Source organism: Mus pahari, chromosome 3 (assembly GCF_900095145.1).
Source record: "Mus pahari chromosome 3, PAHARI_EIJ_v1.1, whole genome shotgun sequence".
Lineage (NCBI taxonomy): Eukaryota > Metazoa > Chordata > Mammalia > Rodentia > Muridae > Mus > Mus pahari.
Window position 1 is genome coordinate 128,780,723 of NC_034592.1, and position 12,140 is coordinate 128,792,862.

At 43.3% G+C, this 12,140-nt stretch overlaps 1 protein-coding gene and 1 pseudogene across 4 annotated transcripts in view; one reads left to right on the plus strand and one right to left on the minus strand.

Annotated features, from left to right (window-relative positions):
* The window catches only part of Ralgapa2 (Ral GTPase activating protein catalytic alpha subunit 2), a 270,234-nt gene that overhangs the window by 47,501 nt on the left and 210,593 nt on the right, over nucleotides 1-12,140 (minus strand). The window lies entirely within an intron of this gene.
* LOC110317479 lies at nucleotides 6,438-6,850 on the plus strand (annotated as a pseudogene).

Here is a 12,140-nt window from a genome sequence, read left to right on the forward strand (position 1 = left end):
CACACTAGTGTGTTCTCAACCTAATTTTGTTGGGAAAAAAAAAAAAGTCTGTCAGACTGTTACATTCTTCCAATATGAGAAAGGAATTCAAAATTAAAGCTTGCAATCCCCTCCCCCCACTGGAGAGCAAACATTTTCTAATAGAAATTTTAAACATCTTCACCAAATGCTAAGTGATCTTTTAGTAAGCAGACCACATTTCATACAACACCTCAAAAACCATCTTTCTGGACCCCCCCAAGACTTTTTAGCCTGAGGGGTTAAAAGTGTGGGTGTGGAAGTCAGCTTTTGTTTGAAAAATTAGCAATGCTATGAGTCACCCTGCATTAGAAGCAGAGGAGTTTTGCATCTTGTACGAATCCAGACACCATATGCCATGCGAAGGCCTATTACTTTATTCGGTGCCACCGCTGACAGGCAGCCACGTGGGTATCCCCAGTGGAAGGGCTGTCTCCTCCCGGCGGCGAGGACAGGAACCCAGTGAGCTGAACACATCCGACATTGTACAGAGCAGCAGGAACAGCTGGTAAGCTAGCAAGCAGCAAGGGCTAGCTAGGAGCGACGATGCTAATGAGCCTGGCGACAATGCAGGCCTTCAGAGGAGCCAGCCCAATGTCTATGTGTTCTCACAAAGCCTCAAGAGGAGAATCTGCTCGTTCATGCCTTCAGTCTCATTAAAACACATACCGGTGTTAGTAGTTTATCAAAAGCTGCTGTAACTTACAAGTTATAAATCTCCCCAACAGTTTCAACCTGTTGTAAAAAGTGGCACTGAACTGTGTGGAGAGGCCCACGAGTCTGTCTGGGTAGCAGGGACATTTAAGGGGCAACGGCGAGCAGCAGGTTAGCAGTACCAGCAGAGCAGCTGCTGCTGGCTTCAGGTCCCAGCTTCCACACTCACAGAACTGTGTGACCTCCAGCAGGTTATCTAACCTCTCTGTGCTCTGCTTGTGTATAGTTCTAGATGACAGTCCCACATTTACATAATGTGTTCCTAGGATATGTGTTCCTTTCCTTCATTGGTTGCTGGAAAGACCCAGGGACTGAATTCGTAGGTGAAATTCTTAGTGCCTGGACTGAGCAGAAGTTGGTGAACCTAAGTAAATCTTTGTCTATTCCTGGGGACCAATGCATGGAGCACTAAGAGGCTTGACCTCCTGGTCTCCTTTGTGTCCCACCCATAACATAAGCCAGCAGGTATTTCTTGAGGGAAAGGTTTAAGTGCAGGGAGGGAGATCAGGGTGTAGGGAGTTGTGGGGGCTCTGGGAATTCCAGGCAGGGTTGCTAGTGCCCATGGGTTGGGTGGGTCTCCTAGAAGCATCTAGGGTTCCCTGGCTGCTAAGACCTGTGATGGTTTGGGTATATAGGAGGCTCTTGGCTGAAAAGTGCTCACTGAGAACAACCAGTCCTTGCCTCACTTAGGACTTGTAACTCCTGTTCATTCTTCACAGCCAGGCCAGAGACTTGGGACACTGTTCTGAGTTCGGAGCTGAACCTGCTATTGTAGCCGTTAAGAAACTACACTGTTCTTTGATCTAACAGGCTGTCTTCCAGCAATACCCCTTGAGGACCAGAGCCATGCCTTCCATATGCTTGCCCTCAGCAATAGCAAGGGTCCGGTAGACAGCAAAGACTAAGACCAATGGATATCTTATTGAATGTCAAACAAACAAACAAACAAACAAACAAAAAAAACCCTAATAAAAATAAAAACCACAGCCCCGCTTCTAACTTCTGTTCAGAAGTAGCACCTGGGAGTGAGACTGGGAAGACAGATCTGCCGATCATCCTTTGGCCAGTACAGTATCATAAGCATCTAAAGAAATGTAGCTGTGTTAAATGATCATCTCTCTACTGCCTATGGCCGGGTGTGTGGGAACGTAAGAGGGAAGTGTCTGGTTTTGGAGGGTGAAACTTGTCTCACTGAAGTTTTTATGCCAGCAAAGTTCAAATAGAGGCATCTCAGAGGATGACATACCTGCCCTTTGGAGAACGAAAAGGATGCAGATGTCTGGCAAGAGTGAAAATGGCCGTAAGCAGTGGGGTGAGCAAGACTGAAATCAAGATGACATGCTAGCAGAACTACCCTTGGGTTGTGAAGAGCAAATGAATCCTAGTAAGGTTGCGTACCCCTGTTGCCTCAACTGTACAGGAAGCTAAATTACTAGTTCTGAGGCCAGCCTGGACAAATAGCAATTCTAGAAAACAACAACAAGGAGCAGCAGAGGAAGCCACAGTCTTTTCTGCAAGGCTCTTACACACAGCAGGTATTAGACTGGGGCACTGCTTGCCGCTGCTGCCTGTCAGATTTACCTCCTTTACCTCTAGCCCTTACTTCTTATGGTAGCCCCGATCCCACAGAGAACGCCAGCACCACTAGAAGGAAACAGAGAGGCTAAAAAGGAACTAAAGCACACTGTCAGAGGATACCTGGGCTATTCCACAGCTCATTCCCAGGTAGAGGCTCCTGAGGCATCCCAGTAGTCTAGGGAGAGCCAGATCTTCATCCCCCAGACAGAAGTGACAACTAAGGCTTACTGCCTTCTCATGCTTTATGGAAAGCACATCAAATGAATTCTTCAGGCACTGGACTTTCAAAGATTAAAACAAAACAAAACAACCTGGCTTTATATTTTTTTGAGACAGAAATTCATGTAATACTAACTACTGATCTTCCTGCCTCCACTTCCCAAGTGCTAGATTTACAAACATGTACTACCAATGTCCTACCAAATAACAAAATAAAAATCCACTAAAAACAAAAAACAACAGAAACCAAACCAAAACACATACAGACACACACACCTTTAGTGTTTAAAAATTAGTCAGAATGGAATTATTTCTAGCCCAAGGCTCAAGAGTAGATTCCACCACCCAGGACACAGTGACAGTTAGTAGAGTCATAGAGAGAATGTTGTCACATTTGTCTGTTTGGTTCACACATGTATGCTTGAACAAACATGCACAGAGTCCAGACAGAGTCCTTCTTCCTCATATTAAGTTCCAGAGGAACAGTGTTCAACAGCAGGGCTGAGCAGAACCACCCATCACGGATGGAATGTGTCCCTAGTGAGGGTGCTATGAATCTCTGCCATGGAGCTGCCACTTCCACAGTCCGTGTAATGCCACCTAAGTGCTCTGCCTCACATGACTGGCTGCAGGCTGCTGAAGATTAGAGCCATCGATCGCTCCCTGCAGAAGACTCTCGCTGTGCGAAAGGAAAGTAAGCAGCAGAGACAAACAGCTCAAGTATTGATCTGCTCTGGTGGAGGGCTACACTACCAAATGAAAATCAGCACTCCTTTGCAGCACCTACGAGGGTTACTGTAATATGCATGGGGACATGACAAAGATGGTGTGTGGGCCGAACACTGCTGCCCCTCTCCTGTCAGTGGGTCATAGAACTCTCAGAGAAGCCAAGTAGCCATTTGAAACATCCAGCTTTTAAAAAAATGCTTTTTTTTCCTATATGCTTTGGGCATTCTATATTCATCCACAGCAGTGCTGAAAGACTGTTGCCAGAGGTCAACCTAAATACAGAAGAAAGCAATGTAGTTGCATTTCAAGAACATCCTTCCAATGACCAAGAGTCACCCTAAACTACAAGTCTAGCTCTCATTACCCAAGACGTAAACCTTTTTCCTATAGAAGAAGACCACTCATCTAACTTAAAGGCCAACATTTAAAGACTACCTTCCAAACCATTTATTCTCCTTAAGAAAACTGCAGCAATGTAAACCATATGGCTTCCAGTAGTGCGCTCTCTCTCTCTCTCTCTCTCTCTCTCTCTCTCTCTCTCTCTCTCTCTCTCTCAAAAATTTCAAGTATAAAAACATAAATTCACCTAAAAAGACAATGAAATTCTTAAGTACACCAAAACTTATGCTTCTTGAAAGCTATGCGAAATGGACTATAGGATGGGACTAGATTAAACTGGGAAGGTGGGGTCAGGGAGATGGTTCAGTGAGGAAAGGTGCCTGCTGCCAAGCTGAAGACCTGAATCTGATCCCTAGAAATCACATGGTGGGAGAGAACTGACTTTTGCAAGTAAGCTGTCCTCTGACCTTCACATATGTGGCATAACCCATATGATACCCCCTCACATCAATTCATAAATAAAAATGTAATAAAACTTTAAAGTGAGAAAGCAAGAAATCTATACAGATTTCAGAAGACCCTTTATATGTGTGTTTCTATGGAGGTAGAAGCAAACTGAACTGTATTGCTTTTATGAGTATCCTTTAGATTTAGGTTATTATTTAAAATCAGTTCTCTCCTTTTGGTAAGTGATTTTCTTCTAGGCAGTAAACATATCTTGTGTATAACTAAACAAATGGCACTAGAATACTTTGCCCTCAGAATTCCCTAAGGTGTTTGCATTTTTCTTTCCATACAACTAAGAATACTGAGTGCTGCTATTCTGGATGCCATTTCCCCTCACCTCAGCAGTAGCCAATAATTCTGAGTTGTTCAAGGTAAGACTGCAAAACCTTATGCCTTCCTTCTGAGTCTCTTGAAGCCCCCAATAGCCAGGCAGAAGTTAGACTGAGGCTAGAAGACCCAAGCTGGCGACAGGGAGGGGCTGGAGGCAAGGGACACTTGGACAGTTCCTAGCTGTTCCTTCCCACTACACAGGTTATCAGTCATGACAGACCTGGCAGGACCCAAAGTTGAGCCTGGGATACCCACTGAACTTTGTAAGTCATCCTCCTCCATTTCTCCTTGAAATACCTCTGCCAGAATCTTTAGACTGTCTAGGAAATCCTTGGGTTCTTATGAGAAAAGATGATTCTACTCATGTTTACCATCTTATCTAAAATTAGGAAGTAAATTAAACTTTACTGAGATTATAATGCATGGCCTCACTGGATCTTTCTTGCTCAGTCATTCCTCAGCCTGTGCCAGGACTGACTTGAGAGACACTGACAGCAGACCCTCGTTCACTGTCTGCACACACTGGGTTGTTGGGGTTTCTATGAGCTTCTTACTGAGGTTCTGAATTTCATCACCTCATAAACAGAATCATTACAATCCATTAGCTCAAGGCAAGATGTGCCTGACAGACCATGGTAGTCTTTTCTGTCATGAGGTCTGTACTTTATCTCACAGTAAAGTTCTTGTAAAAGTCATCAAACAGAAAGATAGATTGCCAATTTTTCATTTCCTTTTTTAGAACAGGAAATGTGGAGTTGGTGGCCTTTTCTGCTATGGCAGAGGGCTGACTTCATTTACTCATCTAACAAGCATTTCCTGGACAAATATTTATCCTGCGGCAGGTGCTGAGGCTGCACCCAGGGTTAGGACTCTCCTGGAAGACACATGCATTATCTGTATCCTGAGATGCCCTTGTTTTTTATCAATTTGCCAAATATATTTACCATTATCTTTAAAGATATCAGTCAAAGAAAAAGTCAGATAAGAATCTCTGTCTTCCTACACTGGGGACAACACAGGTAAAAAGAATAAGTGAATTCTACAGTAGATTAGATGATGACAGTAAAGAGCACACAGGAAGGTCACAAGCAGTACTAGAGATATGTGTACATGCACAGATGTGCGTAGGTGTGAGCAAGTTTTATACAGGAAGGAGGGGAGAGCTCAGAGTGTAAGGGAAAGAGTCCTGTGGACACTGGGGGTTGGGGGAGAGAGGAGCTCTCTAGGCAAAGGACTTCCCTGTAGGGCTCTGGCTAATCTTGGCAGTATGAACAGGGCAGTGTCTGCGGATTTGTCCGGGCTGCTGTGCTGAGGATGAAGGAAATGATGTGAGGTGGCTCTGGCTGGCAATAATCCTTTAGTTGACCTTAAGATGAAAAATTGCTATTGCATTATAAAGGAAGGGACATTTTAACTTCTTGAGAGTAGCTGTGTACAAATACATGTGAAGAGAAGACCTGGAATGGAACATGGGAAAACACAGCCTTTGATATGGAAATTAACTTGTGTTTTCACAAAGCTCTAATCTCTGCAATTTCCAAACAAACCAGGAACAGAATTTTGTAGGCTAGTTCTAACCTCCCCAAATAGAGTTTAGTATACTTTAAATATGCTAAAACATATCAGTGTAGGGTTGGGAGACCAGCATGCTTAAAAGGTTCCAGGTTTAAGCCTCAGAAGCGCACACACACACACACACACACACACACACACACACACACACCAATGAAGCTTGTACAGCATTAAAGAAGATGGAAACCTCTAGCCAAATGTTCTCAGGGATCTCTATAGAACAGATGGCAGGAATGAACACTGAACACGAGTTGTTGGGGCTTATGGGCTAAGACTAATATTTCCCAGCCCATAGATGTCTCTTTACAAAGTTTTTTTACTATCAACAAACAAACAAACAAAGTCAAAATCAGTCAAGCCTGGAGGAACTTTGTTTTACAGAACTATTAAACAAAAGGTTAAAAAAATAACAGGCCTGTCTTTCTCTTCAACGAGGCGGCCGAGTGGCAGACGCCAACATGTAGATCTTCCTGAAGACCCTGATGGGCAAGACCATCACTCTTGAGGTTGAGCCCAGTGACACCATCGAGAATGTCAAGGCCAAGATCCAAGACAAGGAAGGCATCCCACCTGACCAGCTGAGGCTGATATTTGAGGCAAACAGCTGGAGGATGGCTGCACCCTGTCGGACTACAACATCCAGAAAGAGTCCACCTTGCAACTGGTGCTGAGTCTGCGCGGTGGCATCATTGAGCCGTCCCTTCGTCAGCTTGCCCAGAAGTACAACTGTGATAAGATGATCTGCCGCAAGTGCTACACATGCCTGCACCCTTGTGCAGTCAACTGCCGCAAGAAGAAGTGCGGCCATACCAACAACCTGCACCCCAAGAAGAAGGTCAAATAAAGCTGGGGTCATACTTGGCCTGTGACCCCGGGACCATATAAAGTCCCCTTCCATTGACTGGAGCAGTAAAAAAAAAAACAAAAACAAAAAACAGGCCTATTTAATCCCATTGCATTAAGAAACTATTTATATCTTAGTAAAAGCAGGACAATTTTATGCTATAAAATACTTCAAATCCTTTCAAAATCCATATTACTGAGCATACTTCCTAATATGAATCCAGACAGACTTTGGAGGCAGTCAGTGGGTCCAGGGCAGTACCCTAGCTTACTGAGGGAGGACTCACAGTCTAATTTCCATTCCTTCCTCTGAACAAAAACAAGAGGTGCAACTTTTTGTCCACAATGATATGCTGTTCTCCCAATGCAAGCCCACCAAAATTCTTCCAGGCTAGATGTACTTAAATAAGCAAATATGATTAGTGTCTGAATATATTTTTGGAAAACAAACTCAACAAAACCTTGTGAAATGTCTAGCCTAATGAGGCTTGCAAAACAAACTGATGAAGATACTAATGATGACGATATTAATGAGAGACACACTTAGGAGGAGTCACTCTTCCCTAGTGGAACTCCCTCCATCCTCTCACTCTGGTTTGTAGTTTGTGTTTGAAAGACCCAGAAGAACCACTGGATGCTGACTAAGACCTTTCCTACATCCCAGAATAAGTCCTAGTGGTAAAGAAGGCCCCACAAGAGCAAGGCCACTCATCTCTCAACCTACAGTAATGCCAGGGTCACAGACATGTGTTGGAGGAGAAAGACAGAAGCAAATTCCCAAAGCTCCCACGGCATGCATGGCGGAGCCTGAAAACAAAGGTATTTTGGAAGCTAGAAGGGTACGACTACTTCTGATCAAAGGGAATGAGCTATAAGCCAAACATCCCCTGAAACCCAGCATATGTCTGCTCACTTGTTCATGCCCCTACCTGTTTATATGATGTGCACACTTTATCAAGCCTTTTCCTTCCTCTAGGGTGAGGATAGAGTCACAAATGGTGACAGGTAGGTTTGACCTCTGCAGTTGATGTACTCGTAGGAGAAAGATGCAACAATTAAATGGCAGGAACTAAGAAAAAATATGAAGTAATACTGCTCAAGGAACAGGCTTAGTATTTACAACACTTTGTAATAAACAGTCTCTGTTTAAAAACGGAGACTAAGGAAACAGAAGGGGCTATGAAGATTCTAGGAGGTGGAATGGGGCAGACAAGAATTCTAGGCAGAGAATGTAGTTCTCAAGGCTGCCCTGTTTGTGGACTATTAGAAAGACTCTGGATTTTTCTGTACTATGGAGGGTTTTGAGCTAGATGTTTTGATTTCTGCCTGAAGGAAAAGTTTCTTCTTTCTTGAAAGATCTGCAAGGATAACAGAAGTAGTGAAAGTAGGAGGAGGCTGTGCACCAGTCTAGCACATGACAAGACTGGGCTGGGGTCATGTGGTACAAGTGGGAAGAAGCTACACTTCAGTTTCATTTTAAGGATACGCTTTTTGCATACACTTCATTCCGTAATAGTTAGCAATAATCTGTCTGGGGGGATTATTTTTCTCACTTTACAAATAAGGAAATGGGTAGACGTAAAATACTTATTCAAAACCAAAGAACTAGTTACCAGTCTAAAACTGAAACCCAATTTCTGAGGCCAGCTCTCATACATGCCTGAAAAATGTGGATACTATAACAAAAACACTGACACGTGTCCAGCATTTGTAGGAAGATGCCTGCCGTGGAGGAAAGGCAGTACCCTGCACTCTTTCCTACTAGAATTGTCACTGAGAATGGGCACTTGACCTCAAGAGGAAAGCGGGGAGGGCTCAGTGGTAAGAATGAGTATGGATAGCATGTATGTGCAATGTGGGATTTCCCCAGGAATGCCAAAGTAACCCCCAAACCTGCCCACGCACGCGGATCCAGTTCTATGAAATTAGTATATGATACTGCAGAACATGAGATGAAGACACAGGCTTTGCATTCCTTCATGCCTGTTTTCAGATAAATGAAAATGTACTATTCTAGTGTGCCATTGCTGGTAACAATCTACTTGAATAGTTACTCCACCTGTGGGTTCAGCTCTCTGCCTCTCTGCCCCTCCGCCCCGTCTGTGTCTCTGTCTGTCTGTCTGTCTCTGTCTCTGTCTCTGTCTCTCTCTCTCTCACACACACACACACACACACCCCTAGGATGGCTCTGGAGCTCTAAGACCTAGATGACCTTATATGACCTTTCTGACCCAAGCAGTGACCGCAGGGCATATGATTTCAGAGAGGAGTGAGTGGCTAAGAGTACAGAAACTCACCTCTAAGGTACGGAGGTGAAGTCCTGAGGGCGGACAATCAGCAGGAAAGAGGGTGGTAGGAAATGCTTTCCCTCATCCAAACTCAAGCACAAACCATGTCTCTGACAAGTCTAGAGCACAACTCAGATAATTTAAAGTCTCTCCTGATACACCTGTCTTTTTATGTATGTAGATGTCACCATATATGTTTATCCTGTTGGGCATAAATTCTATTTTCAAAATCAACAAGCACATAATAGTTGAAAGTTCTTTAAAGATGTACAAGATTTTATAAACATGCTATTTAAATTTAAAACAAATTTTACTTTTCTCTGATAGCCATAGTAACCTAAGTGTTTTGGGAGTATACATTTATTTTTCCTGACTTCAATTCATTTAATTTTAAACGTGTTTTAAAAAAAAACCCCACATATCCTATTTATTTTCTCATAGCCAAGCTGAACACTCAGCAGGAGAATATAATATGATGACAGTTTCCATCTTCTTTGCGGAGAGAGTTATGAGTCTTGGGTGTGAGAGGCACAGCACAATGGAGAGTGGTGGCAGCTCCCCCATCGGCTCTCCGCCTTCTTTAAAGTCCACAGAGGATGGCAGTTTGGATGGAAACCCCAAAATCTATTCTGTCCATCTGTTTTATTATTCTTAGAACAACTGTCAAAAGTTGCCCAGGGATCAAGTTGCAAACGTACTAATTTGCCTTTGAAAAGTGGGCCCTGGGGGAATTCTGGAACTCTGCTTATAAATTCAGAATCCCCTCAGCCAGCCCGCCTGCCCTACCCTTTGTGGAGGTATGAGACTTTGCACTTCCAGGCATACATCTGCCTCAAGGCTGGGATGCCCTGATAGACTTGCATCCCACTTCATAGGCAAATGAAGGGGAACCACAGGGACTTGGCATCTTAAGGGCTAGCTTGTTCCCTGACAAGCAGACCGAGTTTTTTAGGAGGCAGCTCCTTCATTGATCATGGGTGGATGAAAGACCAAAGCTTTGTACTGGAGGTTTAAAGGCGTGAACGTAGCAAAGGGATACCCGTTCTGTACTCTTTTATATCCTTGGACCAAACAGGACATAGGAGCCTGAAATGAAACATTGAAGAAATAAGCTGAAGATAAAAAACTGTAAGCTACTGTACCATTTGTTTTTGTGGATATGGTGAAACAATAAGTAAAAGACTGTCTGGACAGACAGACTGTCAGATGTGGTCTTGTCAGGAATTACAAGGCATAGAGAATGGTCTATGCTAAAATATTGGGGCATTTAGGCAGTATGCTACTCTGCTCAAAACTACAGCAGCTGCCCCTTCCTTAAGCTGGCTGTGCTTAAGGCATGTGCAAACACAATATACAGATGGAAGTGCATGTGGGCTCACTGGATGTAGGAAGATGAGGGAGGAAGGCCAGCACTGACCCTCCTGGTGATCGGCTTTCTCCACTAGGTCCCAATAGTCTGTAGCAAAAGCTTTCGATATAGAGGACCACAGAACCATACTTGAAAAACAAGACGTTTCAGCGTCCCGAGTTTCTCAGTACTAGAGAAAACTAAGAAAAGAGGCCCCTTCAAGGCTCACATGATGGCATTTGGATTGTACTCACTCAGATTACCAAAAAAATAAATAAAAAAAAATATATATATGTGGTTTTGATTAAAAAATTTCCTTGAGCATGTTGCAAATGACTGCGGCAGGAGACCTGCTGGGAGCCCACTGCAGACGCACAGAAGGGATCACCAGTTGGACCTGCTGCTTTGTCCTCCTTTGGCTTTGCACAATCTCTTATTATAATAAGGCATGTATTATCCTTTTTAGAGATTTGAATAACAGAAAGTCTCACTTTCAAAATACTGCTTATAATCCCAAAGTCTACACTGTTTTCTGTTGATGCCGGGCTTTTCAAAATGGGATAGATAATTAGTAAACTGAAATTTGATTAATGTTGGATTAAGAGGTTCTGATGCTTCCCTGCAATGTGTTATTTCAGTCTGTGGTCACTGGAAGAGACTATCTTTAGGAAAACTGTTCCCTCTGTTTTCCAGAGTAAAATGATGAACTTCAAACCTTGTTTTTTAAATAAAGAAAATTCAGTCTGAATTTCTTTCTTTTTTTCCTCCTATTTTTAAAATTTTTCTTTGTCACTCTGAAGTTGAAGCCCACAAACTAATCAAGAAAGCATGAATTAAAACAGAAATACAAGTCTTCCTCAAAATTGTTCAGGGTGAGTCCTTCCTGCTTCTGGTGGGTAACTTGGCATACAGAGGTTTTGACAGCCTCTGCTCTCTGTAGGCTCCAGGACAGACTTTTGGGAAAGAAAAGAACTCTGGAAACAAAAGGTCTGTCTGGTCTGGTATAGATTCCAGTCATTGAACTAACCGTTTAAATAATATTCCATGGAAACACTTAATTATAGTACTTTGTGCTTTCAAACATCAGGGTGGGGCTTACCTCTTGTAGGTTAGTTGGAGTTATCTAAAGCTAGATGATGACCATTTTCATGATCAGTGGACATAGTATTTTTCCCTGTGTTAAAGTTCTTGCTGGTCTACAGCTGAAAAGTGTGGAAGAATTAGAAATGATGACTCTCTTTGAAGCGATGTCATTCCCCCTAACAGTAAATGCTAAGACTGTCATTTATGGAATGACCTTTTGCTCTTTGAATATTTAGTCATCAATAAATGCCAAAAGCCTAGAAATGCTCACAGCACTATGAGGAAGGTAAGCAGGGTCAGCAAACACTCTCTTGCATGCCTTTGGCATGACAACCATTTCCACTTTTCTAACAGCTTTTTAATAGCAAAATGTATTAGGAACAACAGTGGAATTTATGTCATCATGACCAAATGATTATGGCGCAAACCCGAGATTCTTCTGGGGCCCAGCAGGTTTCTGGTCCCTATGGAAACGAAACCTCCGACATTGTCCTCCACTCAGCTGGAGGACAAGGCCGGGAGGCTTTTGTGCTCAGTGAGATTTCTTCCACAACCTTCCTGCAGCGGACCCT